We start from the raw sequence: 13572 nt of genomic DNA, 5'->3' as shown, positions 1-13572 counted from the left end.
AGCACGCTCTTAGCACACAGGCAGATGCTTCTCCTGGACTCCCATGCTAAGTATTCAGCACTGTGTGGTATTTCAGATAGTAGTGTGTAACGCTACCACATTCAACATCACCAATGCTGATTTCCTTTGCTCTAGTCTAATCACTCACCCAGGTTCCACATGCTCATGCTCTCAAGTAGCTGTTAGGACATGTGCTCTTTTCTGCCTCTCTAAACTATAAGGAAAATGTGTCAGGCTCTTACAGTAATTATCACTTCTAAAACCACAGAAGTAAATGTGCTTTGAAATTGCCAATGAAAAATCGTTTTCTGCCTAGAATCACACCATGACTCTGTGTGCACACAGGAATTTGTTGACAGAGATTTAGTTTGTGTTGGTCTGGTTCTCTAAGACTTGCATTCGTAGGAAAGGGCAGCTTGTTTTCTTGAACTGTGATGGTTTGCATTCAGCAGAAATCACTATCTCACAAATGAGAGGCAAATGCTAACACATTTGAAAACAACAGGGTAGATTTTCCTTCCACACCTGCCATGGCTGAGGTAGATCCTACATGTTCAAAACTGCAATTAACCCTTACCCCACATGTACTCTTACATACATCTGTGCAGTCTTCATGCAGTTCTGCAAGCGTCCATGCAGATCTCTCTTGCACCTGACAATACACAGTCTCCAGAAGCACACTTTTAGCACACAGGCAGTTGCTTCTGCTGCACTCCCATGCTAAGTATTGAGCACTGTGTGGTATTTCAGATAGCAGTGTGTAACGCTAACACATTTAATGTCACTAAGGCTCATTTCCTTTGCTCTAGTCTAATCACTCACCCAGGTTCCACATGCTCATGCTCTCAAGAAGCTGTTAGGACATGTGCTCTTTTCTGCCTCTCTAAACTATAAGGAAAATGTGTCAGGCTCTTACAGTAATTATCACTTCTAAAACAACAGTAGTAAATGTGCTTTGAAATTACCAAAGAAAAATCGTTTTCTGCCTAGAATCACACCATGAGTCTGTGTGCACAGAGGAATTTGTTGTCAGAGATTTAATTAGTTTTGCTCTTGTTCTGTAAGACTTGCATTCGTAGGAAAGGGGCAGCTTGTATTCTTGAACTGTGATGGTTTGCATTCAGCAGAAAACACTATCTCACAAATGAGAGGCACATGCCAACACATTTGAAAACAACAGGGTAGATTTTCCTTTCACACCTGCCATGGATGAGGTAGATCCTACATGTTCAAAACTGCAATTAACCCTTACCCCACATGTACTCTTACATACATCTGTGCAGTCTTCATGCAGTTCTGCAAGCGTCCATGCAGATCTCTCTTGCACCTGACAATACACAGTCTCCAGAAGCACACTTTTAGCACACAGGCAGTTGCTTCTGCTGCACTCCCATGCTGAGTATTCAGCACTGTGTGGTATTTTAGAGAGTAGTGTGTTACGCTACCACATTCAACATCACCAAGGCTCATTTCCTTTGCTCTAGTCTAATCACTCACCCAGGTTCCACATGCTCATGCTCTCAAGTAGCAGTTAGGACATGTGCTCTTTTCTGCCTCTTCAAACTATAAGGAAAATGTGTCAGACTCTTACAGTAATTATCACTTGCAAAACCACAGCAGTAAATGTGCTTTGAAATTGCATATCAAATATTGGTTTCTGTCTAGAATCACACCATGAGTCTGTGTGCGTACAGGAATTGTTGTCAGAGATTTAATTTGTGTCGCTTTTATTGTGTAAGACTTGCAGTCGTAGGAAAGGGATAGCTCATATGATATGTTTTGAAAAGCTCATAAAAAATATAGTAATATATATAAATTACATAATGGTATTTTTTTTAAGTTTCTTTCAGGTATTGCTGAACAACACTGAAATAAATTAAAGATGCCTATAAAATCAAGAAAGAGAAAAGAACAGCAACAACATCTATATTTGAAGACAACTGGACAAAAAAATATAGTTGAAGAACCTCATGTTGGAAAAAAGAAAAAACCTTCTGGTAAGCAGACTAAGGATTTTTTTTAAAATATCTTCAAGCAAAGAAAAAATGTAAGAAATATATCCACTGGAAATAGTGTTTCAAGTAGAAAACAACCAGACAATCGACAGAATATACTAAATGCTAATGTACAAACAGAAGTAAGAAAGAATGACTTAAAAAGAAAAATAGATTTTAAAAACATTCGTAGAAAAATGTTTGAGAGAAGAGTGATGTTCAATTTGCTGAAGGATGTGAAAAAATATAGGAAGAAAGACAAATTTTATAGGAAAAAAAAACATATTGAAACAATTGTTGCCAAGGCTTTGGAGTTAAAAAGGAAACTATTCATTTTAATTTTGAACAGGATCCGTACATTAGATAAATTAGTGAATGTAATGAAGTCAAAAAGCAAAAGAAAAAGAGAAGTGAAAAAAAAAACTTTTGTAAAGTGTTCTTAGGAGAATGGAAGCATAGTTCAAGTACTGAACCATTTTTTAATGAAGAGAGTTGTCTTCAAAGTAATAGTTTGCTGTATGCAGTTGACACCAGTGGTCGAGCATATGAAGTTAAGGATGGTTGTGTAATGGAAAAGGAGAAAATGGTTCCAAGAAATGAGGAAGAAGTGTTAGCAGATGAGGTTATGGGGAGACGTCCTAAAGCCCCAGTGTACACTTGGAATTGTAGTAGTATTTGTACTGTACGACAGGAATCTATTGATAAATTTCGTGACTTTCTAAGAGAATGTAGTAAAAAAAGTGTTAAACAGAAGATTAAGGTGCTTCAAAGACTAGATCCATGCAGAGTGAGAGAGAATACTGGTTTGCAAGGACATTCTCTGGCTTGTCTTTCTAGGAAAGTTTGTCAAAGTGTTTTTCACCATTTTAGGATGCTGGCTGTTCATCATACTGAAATGAGAAAGTTTGTGAGAAGACTGTATTTTGCTAAAAGTCCAGCACTAAAGTTACATGAGTTGAATAGTGCTCTGTTCTGTGGATCTGTAACAGATGTGAAGAAGGTTTGTGAGGATATTGAGTTTTGTTACTTTGGTCCAGAGCAAGAAAGTGCAGGAAATGACACAGTTGTTGATGAAAATGTGGAAGAGAATGTAGAACCCACTGTTAGTAAAACATTTGAAGATCAAATGACAAAATTTACTATCATCTCTAATGAGAGACCAAATATTACTTGTATTTGTTGCCGGAGAAGCCATTACAAAAATCAAACAAGGAAGGTTGATCTCTATCAAAAAAGTGAAAAAGAAAATAATTATGAGTGGAAGGATTTTGCTACATATTTATTTCTGGAAAATTGTTTTGATTTTGGTGAAGATCAGCGTATTTGTAAATATTGTTATAACAAGTTAGAAGAAAAGAAAATGCCTGCTAGAGCTGTACATAATAATTTAGAATTGGTTGATATTCCTGCAGAACTTAGTGATTTGAATACGTATGAGTCTATACTCATTCAATGTGTCCATCCGTTTCAGACTATAGTTCGTGTGGAGCCCAAAACAGGCAAATTACCTTCTTCAGATTTACAAAGAGGTTTAAAAGGAAGAGTTGTCTATTTGCCATTGGATTTGAAAAAAAATATTGAAACAATTGATGCAGATAGTTTGGAAACTGAACCATTAGTTATTCTGGTTAATGGTGTACCTACAAAGAATAAGAAAATTTGGCAGGAGCTGGTGGATGTACGAAAAGTACAAAGAGCAAATATATATTTGAAAAGAAATAATAAATGGTATGAATCAATTTATATGGATGAAGATGAAGAAGATTTACTAGCAGACACAGGAATACCAACTGGGCAAATTGAAAAAGTGCTTGCAGATGAAAAAAGCAAAAGGAACTCCTGTGAGTGTATGGGAGGAGAGCTTGGAAGCTCGCTGCTTTCCCCAGCTGTTTCCTACAGGAAAAGGTGGACGATATGATGAACGTCCAGTACAGATTCCTGCTTCTGAGTATCGGACTACAAGGTTATATGCAGAAGATCCAAGATTTCGTCAAAGTATTCCTTATTTGTTCCATCTTTTATTTGAAAGTGACATATCAGCATTATCTTATGCAGTAAATCACATTTTGAAAACTGGAGTACATCTACATAATGTGTCTGCAAAGGATTTTCTGAACAAAGTGCAACAGCGAGATGATCATTTGGAATCTCAATTGATTAATCTGATGGCTTGTCAGCGTGGAACTAATGAATATTGGTACCGACACCATGGAGAATTGAAATGTATGTTACGGAATTTAGGAACTCCTACATGGTTCCTTACCCTAAGCTGTGCTGAGTACGCTTGGGATGATTTACTGGATTTTCTTCGAGAGGCAAATTCAAATATTGAAAACATCCAATACAAGACAGCAGGAGAATTGTGCTCATTGGATCCGGTTAATGTTTGCAGATATTTCAATCATAGAATTGAGGCTATGATGTCCTTCATCTGCAATAAAAAAAATCCACCTCTTGGAGAAGTTGTGGATTTCTTTTGGAGAAAAGAGTACCAAGCAAGAGGTGCTCCTCATATTCATATGCTGTTGTGGATCAAGGATGCCCCAAAATTTGGAACAGATTCTGATGATGCAGTTTTATCTTTCAGTGAAGGATATGCAACATGTGCTATACCTAAAAGCACAGAAGAAAAAAACTTAAAAGAGCAAGTTTTACGTTTCCAAAGTCATCGGTGTGGAAAATACTGTCGAAGAAAGTACAAGAGTAAAGATAAATTCTACACAAAATGTCGATTTGGATTTCCACGACCTGTTCTTTCAAAAGGAAGAGTAAACAGTTTTATGTCAGCTGTGTGACATACTATTACAAAAAAATCGCCTAAAAATACCTACAACCTAAGAAGAAAAGAAGAGTCAAAATATATAAATGACTACAATCCAGTCATTTTATCCATGTGGAATGCTAACATGGATATACAGTATGTAGCTGACAATTCTATTGCTGTTGCTTGGTATGTCACATCTTACATCACTAAATCTGAGAAAATGGAATTGAAAGAAATGTGGGAATAGATTTCTCACAAGAAGACTGTCAGTAAAAAGCTATACAGTTTCAGTTTAAAGATGTTATCGCATCGAGAAATTGGATCCTACGAATGCTCAGATAGGTTATCATCTGCAAGTCTGTACTCCAAATCCAGAAGAATAATTTGGGTAAGTTTAGGCCTTGCAGGAATGAGAAATCGGGTACTGAAATCTATTCGAGAAATTGAATATTTAGCAGAGTTCGAACCTGAAAGTACAGACATTTTAAGAACAAACATGTTGGACACATATTACCCAAAGAGAAGTCATCATCTTGAGAACATGTGTCTCTATGAAGTGCTGCAGAACTACATTTATAAACAGAATGCAACAGAAGACATCAACAATGGAAAATATAAAGTCATTGGTGAGGAAGGATGTTTGGTAAAACAAACAAAAGACCGTTTGATTAATCACAGAAAGCTGAGTTGCAACACTACTGACAAGAAGGAATTTTACCACTTAGCACTTTTACAGTTGGTTAAACCATGGCGCTCAGAGGATGAATTACTTGGACATTTTCAAAGCTATGAAGATTCCTTTAATGCAGGCAAAGATACCATCGAATGCAGTACTTTCACAACTTATGTAGAAATGTTAAATGAAGAAATTGAACAAGAAGCAACAATTGCAGCTGAAGTAGCTAGAGACAGTTCTCAAGGCAGTCAAAGTTCTGGGACGCTCAGTCAAGATCCCCTAGGACAACCAATCATAGAAAATGAAGCTGCAATAGCCATGAATGAATCAAGCTCAGGAAGATTTAATAAACTTACCAAGTTTGGAACAGCAGCTGAATGATGAACAACAACAAATTTATGAGGAAGTCACAAAACAAATTGATCATGGATTACTACATGAAAATAAAGAGTGCTCATGCACATCATTTGAACCAATCAGAATGTATGTGAGTGGACAAGCCAGAACTGGAAAAAGTTTCTTGATTAAAGTAATTAGAAGCTACCTACAGAAAAAAACAGATTCCACTTTGTCTTGTGTTGTTACTGCTCCAACTGGGTTAGCAGCATATAACATAAAAGGAATTACCCTCCATCGTTTGCTAATGTTACCAGTAGAGCATGAGAACAAAATACAATACCACAAGCTAACAGGAGAAGCATGTTTTGAAGTTGCAAGAGTATTGAAAAAAATGAAAGTTCTCATCATTGATGAGGTAAGCATGGTATCAAACTTAATGCTTGCCTTTGTACATTTAAGAATGCAGCAAGTTCTAAAGACAAACTATGACGTGCTATTTGCAGCTCACTCCAGTTAAAGGACAACCAGTATTTCAAACTCTTACACATGAAGACACGAAAAAGTCATTAGGAAGTATAGGTAATGTGAATATTTGGACATACTTACAGTATAAAGAACTCATTACCAATATGCGGCAGGCAAATGATGATGATTAGGCAAGTATTCTCAAAGATATCAGAATTGGACTACTCACAGAACATGGCAGAAAAGCTTTACAGAGTCGATTGCTATGTAATTTGTTCCCAACAGAACAAATTGTTCCAGAGAAAATATACAAGAAAATTGCTGGAAAAAATACTATAATCTGCTTAATGCCAACACTACATGAATGCTCTATATTCAATCAAGAACTTTTGAAAGTGGAAAATGAAGAGATTGTGAAACTGGAAGCTGTGGATAAAATACAACATGAAGGAATAACTATTATATTGACAAGCAAATTGACAACTAAATTGGATTCACTAGAGAAAAAGATTTCGAAAACAGCTGGTTTAGAAAAAAATCTTTATGTATGTATGAACTGTCGAGTAATTTTAAGACGTAATTTGGATGTAGAAAAGGTTTAGTTAATGGAGCTATGGGTAAAGTTGTGGGTTTTGTTAATTACCAGAAAAAAGATGGAATTGAATTTTTAAAAATAAATTTTGATCAGATTGAAGAGGTTAAAGACATTTGTCGTTGTTCAGTTCGTTTCTTGCTTGTGAAAGACTTATATGTACGTAGGAAGCAGTTTCCGTTTTCTCTAGCATATGCTGTAACTATTCACAAATCTCAAGGATTAACTGTAGATAGTGCTTTTGTAAACATTGGATCTAGTGTGTTTAAAGAAGGAATGGCATATGTTGCTTTGTCACGCGTGAAAAAAATATCTGGTTTATTCATGATAGACTGTGATGAGTCAAAAGTTAGTCCTGATTCAAACTGTGTAAAGGAATATAACAGATTAAGAAGAAGCTATGCTCCTCATTTAGGTCAGTATCCTGTGTTTGAAAAACGTGTTGTTTGTCGGAAAAGGAGAATTGAAAATATCTGTAATGAGGATGTACAGAAGAGAAAACAAAAGGAGAGTGATCTGATTCCAAGCAAAAAGAAAAAGGACAATGTTGAAGAGGTTGTTGGTCGTCATTTTGAAAATAGCTCTGGTGTCAACTGCTACGCTAATGTAGTGCTGAATGTTGTATTTTATCTTGAAAGTTTGCAAGAGTAGATAATACTAAATCATGAAAAAAGATTCTGTTCTCTGCTGAGTTTTCTTTTTGAGAAGCTGAGTAATGATAAAACTAAAATAGAAAGTGCTTCAGATGTTAGAAAACTTTTAGATGTATGTTCAGGATGTACACAGTTTACTCAAAATGTCCAGCAAGATGCACAGGAATTCTTGATGTATATGCTTATGGTACTGGAAGATGAAGGGGTAGAAATAGAAAATATGTTTGGTCTCTCTTATAAATGGGAACATAGTTGTGAAAACTGTTTGAACACATGCAGCTCTAATGTTGATTCTGAAAGGTTCATATATTTAACATTACCAGAGAGTAAAGCAGTGACTTTTAGTAAATTATTTAAAGATGCCAATCACAACATGGAATGTTCTCAATGTAAATCAGACATGTTATCAACTTTATTTTTAAAGAAATATGGACAGTATGTAATTTTAATGATGCAACGTTGTAGAGCTGATGGTACAAAATTGGACACTTTAATAAAGAAGTTTACAGGACATCAATTATCAATATCTGGAAAAACTTTTGTTGCAGTTGCAATAATTTTCCATGACGGACCTTCTATAAGTTCTGGTCATTACACAGTTTATCTAAAATGTGAAAAAGGCTGGACACTGTGTAATGATTCTCAATTGATTTTCAAGCAACGTTTGCCTGCAGAATTACCAAATTCCTACTTAATTTTTCTAAAACCAAAATTTTTGATACAAATTGCAGCATCTGAACAAACCATTATTTCGATTTAATTGGATTACCATTGGTTATTTCTCCAAAAAAGAATTTAAAAATTACCATTTGGCCTCATGGAAAGGTAAAAATTTCTCTTGTGGACTTCTTTGACAGATAATATTTTGGTGTATGTGCTAAAGCAACAAGATTTACAGACGTTATTTATTGCAAATAGTTATTGTTCTTAGAAGATATTTTTATTATATATGTTATATTTCTATCAAGGTATGTTTTACTGAGAAGAGATTCAGGGCTTTTTTTAAACAATCTTTCAGATTGTTAATTTTTTTGCCCGCTGTTAAGTGATGAATGCAATTGGTTTCAAAATTTGCAGTGAAATTCAATATATTCTGAAAACAGCAAAAAAGGGCAAAAAATTACTTTGTTAAATGTGAAAATATGTGTACTGTATTCTAAAATGTATTGTTAAATATTAATGTAATGGAAGCAAGCCTATCACCAAGGATGATTTGTGCCCCAACGCATAGAGGGAGAGATTCTCACTCAACGATTGATTTTATTTTCACATCCCCCTGCCTAATAGACCGTGTTATTGACTCAAACGTGGTCGAGACAACATATGGAGACCACAACCCCCTTATAGTCACCTTATGCTTGGGACCTAGCCCAGCATATGCAAAATTTAATGGCGCGAGAGATATTACGCCATCAGGTGATGGTCTACGTCTAAAATGGAGGGGAATCGATTGTGAAGCCCTAACGGATCGCGTAAAAAATGATCACCTTGCACTAATAAATTCTTGCTTACTGCCCGATGGGGACTGCCACAGAATAGTCGCCGATTTTGGCAAACTATCTGTGGCAATTAAAAACTATTTGCTAGTCCCACTACCTACCAAGGCAAAAGACCCAAGATGGTTCGACTCCGCCTGTTCCATGGCAAACAGGGAACTGCGCAGGGTATTAACCACTAAGCCAAGGAATATAGTGGAGGTACAATCAGCTAGGAAACTTTATAAACAAAAAATAGCTGAAAGAAAAGCGGCACTCTTGATGGAACAATGGGAGTCCCTGGTTGTCAGCGCTAACATGAAGAGCAGTGGACCATTTTGGACCGCAGTTAGGAAAATGCGCGACACGGGTAAACACCTATCCCAAATTGGCTGCAATATATCCAGCAACACTTGGGAAGCTCACTTTTCCAATATATATGCTGCCCCTTTTGAAGAAATAAATACCCCAGACTTGGGACAGTTGCGAGACTTGCGGATCGATCATTCCGAGGTGATGACAGCCGTCAGAGAGAGCCTTGGCAACAAGGCTCCTGGACCAGACGGTCTTCCCATAGATATTATAAAGCATAGTCCAGATCTATGGGTACCAATTTTACATAATGTTTTCAACAGCCTGACAAGAGCGCCTATCCCTATGACGTGGTCCTCTAGTATTATTGTCCCAATTTATAAAAAGGGCGATAGGTCAGACCCTGCTAACTATCGCCCAATCTCGCTCTTGGACAATACTCTAAAAATACTTGGGCGAGTCATTTATAATAGGGTGGTAGAGTGGGCGGAAGATTCCGACCTACTGGATCCATGTCAGATGGGATTTAGGAGCGGGGTGGGCACGGTCGAGCAATGCTTGAATTTAAAACTAATAATTGATAAGTATACCGTTGCTCGATCGTCCCCTATATACCTCGCCTTTATGGATCTTTCATCTGCGTTTGATCTGGTAAACAGATCAAAACTGTGGCCCATGCTTCTCAACTATGGACTGGATGAGCCCTTAGTGCATTTTTTGGCGCATCTCCATACTGACCTTAGGGCTCAAGTTAGAATTGGGTCGGGGGCGAAGTTTCTGGAGCCATAAAAATTGGTAGGGGGGTTAGACAGGGGTGCGTTTTAGCACCCCTGCTGTTTATTATTTACATCAATGACATAGCAAAGGTTTTAAAACAAGTAACCAGAGATGTCCCAACTGTCCAGGGGCACCCCTTGCCAGTTCTGCTATACGCAGACGATGCGGTCCTTATGGCCCGCACCCCTAATGCCCTCCGTTTGCTTGTGGAAAACTTTGTCCATCATATGGAGGGATTAGACCTGCGTGTGAACTTTAAAAAATCTTTTGTCATGTCATGCGGACCTGGAAAACGGAAACTTAATGCCATCCATATCGGGTCCTACAAACTTGACTATGTAAATTCTTTTATATATCTTGGGGTGGCCTTCGCTGCGAACAACTCATGGAGTGGGCATTTTGCCCACGCCACGAGCAAGTTCTCGAAGGCCATCAACTCAATATTGAGTCTCCCACGCCCTAAAAAATTAGGGGCAACCAGTGCTATTTTAAAAATTTTTAGATTGCAGTGTATCCCTGTTGCCACTTATGGGGCGGAAGTTTGGGGCCCTGCTAAAAATCCCGGTATCCAACGAGAAGAGACACGTTTTTGCAGGAAAGTATTGGGTGCCCCAATTTCGTCCTCTGAATTTATTTGTCACAAAGAGTTGAACCTCCCTTATATTAGTGATTTTATCAGATGTAGACCAGCCCTATTTTGGCTGAGAATCTGGAGGAATAATGCTGCCTCCTTAACACAAGACATAATTAAAGATTGTCTTAAATGTGATCACGGCCTCTTAATTCCATGGCTTGCTGTGGTCCTAAAATTATTAAGCGCCGTGAACAAAGGAGATCTCTTTTTAGATCCCTCCAGAATCGGATGTCAAGATAAGGCTGAGGTTAAACAAGCATTATATGCACTCTTTGAAACTGAAAGGATGGAAAGGGAAATACCCAAATCAACTGTTGTCAGATACATGGAGGATGACCTGTCCAGGCAACCCCTCCCACTCTATCTTACCTTGCCAATGTCCAGTTGGGAGAGGTCTCTGTTATTTCGATTAAGGGCAGGTTCTATAAAATTTTCACTGGGCTTTCCTTTGGGGTATAATCACACTACAGAATGTAACCCCTGCCCCTGTGATGGTACCAGCAAACAGAATGATCTGCACTTTTTATTCTTTTGTAAATTTTATTTAAAATATATTAATTGGTTCTTAACACCCTATTTTAGAAAACAACGGCCCCTCTCCTTGGAGGAGTCCCGCTTGAAGTTACTCTCCCTGGACACAGAGGAACTGACCTTTCGTACTAGTACCTTTTTAAGATTAATAATTCGCATACGCAATATGATGGAAAACCCTTGAAAGATTGCTGTCTTAGTTCCTTTTTAAATTTTTAAAAATATTGTATCTTGTATATTGTATTAATGAATTGTTTTTATGTCTGTACTTTTATGAATTCAAGTAATTCGAATAAAGGTCTTTTGATTGATTGATTGATTGATTGAATACTTTTTTTCTTTTTTTTCAGATTGAGAAAGAAAATTTTGGAAAATTAATCCTTTTTTCTAGCAATTAAAAAAACCCATTTATTTATAATTAAGTTATTTTGTTGGTCAAGTAAGTTTGAAATATCTGTATTTCTCACCCCTTCACTTTCATGCTCCCTTTTTTCCACTTCTCCTCACTCTGCTTTTCTCATTCCCCTTCTCTCTGTCTTTTTCCTTTACTGCTGTTTCGTAACTCCCTCACTCCTTCTCTACTACTCCCCTAGGTTTTCTGCCTCCATCACTACTTTTTCAAACATGTATCTCTCCCTGTGTCCATGTGTCTCAGTCATTCTAATTGCCTTACTCCTTCTCAGTTCCTTGCTCTCTCTGTCTGATTCTGTCTCTCTCCCTTTGTCTGTCTTACCCTTAATTTCCATTACATTTCTGGGGCAGATTAACAAGCCCCCTGCGCCACCACTACGTCACTTTTCATAACGTACTGGTGGCGCAAGGAGCTCCTCCATATTTACAAGGAGAGAAAAACCCACCCTGCGTGACTTTTCCTCTCCACATAAATACAGCCACTTCACACGCAGCACTGTGCGTTGAAGGGGCGTACCATGGGTGTTGATATGGGTGTTCCCACGCAACACACAAAGAACTAGACACATCTCCAGGTTTACGAGAAATCGTAACTCTGGAGATGCGTGTGAATGCTACGCCACCCTAGAGGTGGTGTTGCGAGGCACAATGAGGAGAAATGTTTTTATTTCTCCTCGTTTTTTCCTCTTTTAGTGCGTCCTCCATTCTACAGCACGCATTGAAAGAGGAAAAAGCCTCTTGTGATTGTTTTTGCAGGAAGGTGCTCCTTCCTGCACAAGAACAATCTCCCCACCATGCAGGCATCCTTGTACCATGGTGCAAGGGAACCTGTGCTGGCGCATGGCTGCACTTTGTAGGCGTGTGCAGGGGAAGCATAGAGATGCGACAAAAAAATCGTATAAAAAATAGAATTAAAAAAAAAGATAAATTTTTGGGTTTTTGGTTGGTTCTAAAAAGAGCCATTGTGTTAATTTATTGTTTTTTGGTACCTATAAGTAAGTATCGATCCAGTGTCTAAAGATCAAGAGGAAGACTCTGTTCCCTTCATCTGTGAAATGTACTCTTGCTCTTTGGATTAGAAACATTATGTGCTGAACTTCTGACGTCTCTGCACACACAACTGTTACATGATCTAATGCTATGCTAGCAGGCAGAAGTCATGTTGGGGGTAGAAATCATTTAGAAAGGGTTAGAACATACAAAAAAAAAAGTGTGTTTCACTTTAAAAAAAAGGTGGAGAACGTGAAAAGGGGGCAGGGTACAGAGTTCCTGACCCCCTACCTTTTGGCAGGAGGTACCTGAAGGACCATGAAGGGTGAAAAAAACATTTTATTTTATTTAAAAACACAAGGGGTGCGCGCACTGTGAGCGCACGGCGGAAAAAAAAATACAAAAAAATGATAACAAATAAGTACATTTTTAGATGTTAGGTGGCTCTAAAAAGAGCCGTTGTGTTAATAGAGGGACAGAGGAAGGAAAGAATGGCAAAAATTATACGGTGCCGCACGTGTGCTGCCGTATCTAGTTTTCTATTAGGGGAATGCTGGACTCCCCAAAAGCAAGAAGAGCATAACACGTATTGCAACGTATATGCACCCTCTCAAACAGAGGGTGAATGTCCAGAGGACCAGAAGAAGGTGACGCTGCCACCGCAGAGGAAGTGCTCGGCTGAGCTGCCGATGATGTACTCGGCTGAGCTGCTGCGGATGTACTCGGCTGAGCTGCAGGAGGGATTTCTCCAGTAGCTCGAGCATAAGTCACAGGATGTACATCCCTAATGTGCCTGATCATAGTGTAGATACTAAAAGAGTACTTCTTCTTAGGATCTCCTCTAGATAAGACACGTTTGCAAAGAATGCAGGTGACTTTGGGAGCATTCACTTTCTTCTGCCCCTGTGGAAATGTAAAAAATTGCCAGACAAAAGAATCTTTCTGTTTCCTCTGTCTCT

The sequence above is a fragment of the Triturus cristatus genome, chromosome 8, assembly GCF_964204655.1.
Source record: "Triturus cristatus chromosome 8, aTriCri1.1, whole genome shotgun sequence".
Taxonomy (NCBI): Eukaryota; Metazoa; Chordata; class Amphibia; order Caudata; family Salamandridae; genus Triturus; species Triturus cristatus.
This window is presented reverse-complemented; position numbering follows the sequence as displayed.